We start from the raw sequence: 2,661 nt of genomic DNA, 5'->3' as shown, positions 1-2,661 counted from the left end.
ACGCGCCACTGATCTTTCAAGAAACTATGACAGTGTCTCTGAAAGCATTACCCCAACATCTCTTAAAGAACCAATTAGCTCTAACTAATTCAACATGCAGAAAAATGCTGGAAAATCTCAGCATGTCTGACAGCATCGGAAGAGAGAGTAGAGCCAATGTTTCGACTCTGGATGACCCTTCGTCAGAGCTGAGAGGAAGAGAGTCAGCAGAGATTTGAGGGTAGGAAGGGGTGGTGGAATTGGACGAAGGGGATGTAAATCAGCTTGCAGAAGGCGTTGATCATCAGTTTGCCCTTAATAAGTGGCCAATATGGACACAGAGCAAACATAGCCCCGACGAGAGGGCGATTCAAACCCACGCGGGCAGAGTGCAATGTGTTAGCAGCCTTAACCACTTCACCACCGAGTCACCAAACCACCTGGTGTGTTTTTTAGCACCCAAACAAAAAATACATTTCTGCCACAGGATAATGCTGTGTTTCTGCTCCCTGGTCAATCTTGGTTCGCTGTTACTCTTCCATTCGATGTAAATCTACAGAAAGTAAAGAGGGACACTGTCCTTTCAGGTCCATGTTTGCATTTCAATTCACAGAATATAACCCAGACGTAAAACGCATTTGGTCGTGTGGGCTTGTGGCGCAACGGTAGCGCGTCTGATTCCAGATCGGAAGGTTGCGTGTTCAAATCACGTCAGGCTCATTAAGCTTTCCTACAGGAGGTCTTTAAACTTTTATCTGGGTAAAGTTGATTGTTTGCAAATGTTCCGACAGGATAAATATCAAACTGTGATAAAATGACATTTCAGGTATGCTTCCTGTTTATACGTGCACCTTATGTTTCTACACAGTCTTTAAAATTAAAACAAGGCCCACAAGTCCAAGATGGATCCAGGGGCCATCGAAGGGGAGAGCTGACTGGTGGTTATTTAACCGGAGGATTCAACCTCAGGCAGCGAGCAAGGCTAAGAAGCCAGGACGTTCATCAATAATTTCAGGAGAACAGCGACCCTGCCACGGCAACCTCTGCAAGACATGCTGGATCATCGACTTGGATACCACCATCACAAGTCAGAGCACCACCACCTGGTACATGGTACATACTCATTCGACTCGGCAAACGTTGCCTACGATGTGAAATTGCTGGCGTTGGACTAGGGTAGGCACAGTAAGTCGTCTCACAACACCAGGTTAAAGTCCAACAGGTTTATTTGGTAGTACGTTCCCCCTTGACGTGAGTCACCTGATGAAGGGGCAGTGCTCTGAAAGCTCGTGCTGCCAAATAAACTTGTTGGACTTTAACCTGATGTTGTGAGACGACTTAACGTTGACTACCTCAGACATCTTTCCTTGATGCCTCTTTTCAAAAGGGCGCTTCTGACATGTATTCCAATTTCCTGAAAGTAGGGTGCCTCCACCTCCATCCTCAGTGTTTGACAGGGCGCTCAACTGAGTCCCTGCACCTCTGCCCTCACCCCTTCCCCTCCCAGAGCCACCATAGGCTCCCAAAAGATAAAAATGACGCAGGTATTGTTTTTTCCATCAGTTCAGTCAATTTCTAATAGGAACTTTGAGTCAGTGATCAGCCTTTGGGAAGTGATTAACGAGAATAAACAGCGAGGAGGGCTCAAACCTGCGCGGGAAAACCCTTCTTGGATTTCAAGCCCGATGCTTTAACATAGAAACATAGAACACTACAGCACAAAACAGGCCATTCGGCCCCACAAGTTGTGCCGAACATATCCCTACCTTTTAGACCTACCTATAACCCTCCATCCTATTAAGTCCCATGTACTCATCCAGGAGTCTCTTAAAATACCCTATTGAGTTTGCCTCCACCACCACTGACGGCAACCGATTCCACTCGCCCACCACCCTCTGTGTGAAAAACTTCCCCCTAACATTTCCCCTGTACCTACACCCCAGCACCTTAAACCTGTGCCCTCTCGTAGCAGCCATTTCCACCCTGGGAGAAAGCCTCTGAGAGTCCACTCGATCTATGTCTCTCAACATCTTATATACCTCTATTAGGTCTCCTCTCATCCTACGTCTCTCCAAAGAGAAAAGACCGAGCTCTCTCAGCCTATCCTCATAAGGCATGTCACTCAATCCAGGCAACATCCTCGTAAATCGCCTCTGCACCCTCTCAATATTTTCCACATCCTTCCTGTAATGAGGCGACCAGAACTGAGCACAGTACTCCAAGTGGGGTCTGACGAGAGTCTTATACAGCTGCATCATTGTCCCCGGACTCCTAAACTCAATCCCTCGATTAATAAAGGCCAATTGGCTATCGCAGCTGTAACGGCCAGCTTGTTTATTAACAGCTGATTTCTTCAAACTTGACCTTTGAATGTCTCCCCAGAGAATGACGAGAAGTTCATCACGCTATCCATTGCGCCTCAGGCCCACACTTGGAGCAATTATTCCCCATTCTTCTATGGGAATTTCTGACTTTTTGGAACAGACAGTTCAAAAGTTCAGCAATTGGACAGTGATTATATTTCAAAAATCATTTATTGTCAGTGAAATGTTTTGGGACGTCCTGTGGTTGTGAAAAGAGCTACTGAAATTCCAGTCGAACTCTGAAAGGATACAGACAGGTTGGTGGAATGGGAGGACATGAGCAATATGAAGAATGAAGTGATTCATGTTGCTGGGAAGA

The 2,661-nt window shown here is 46.3% G+C and overlaps 1 non-coding gene across 1 annotated transcript; it reads left to right on the top strand.

Annotated features, from left to right (window-relative positions):
* Positions 1–627: 627 nt before the first annotated feature.
* trnaw-cca (transfer RNA tryptophan (anticodon CCA)) lies at positions 628–699 on the top strand. Its single transcript has one exon. It is a non-coding gene; the product is annotated as a tRNA-Trp (tRNA).
* Positions 700–2,661: the final 1,962 nt, after the last annotated feature.

This window comes from Mustelus asterias, chromosome 28 (genome assembly GCF_964213995.1).
Source record: "Mustelus asterias chromosome 28, sMusAst1.hap1.1, whole genome shotgun sequence".
Classification (NCBI taxonomy): domain Eukaryota; kingdom Metazoa; phylum Chordata; class Chondrichthyes; order Carcharhiniformes; family Triakidae; genus Mustelus; species Mustelus asterias.
The sequence above is the reverse complement of the archived record's forward strand: the minus strand, read 5'-3'. Positions and strand labels throughout refer to the sequence as shown.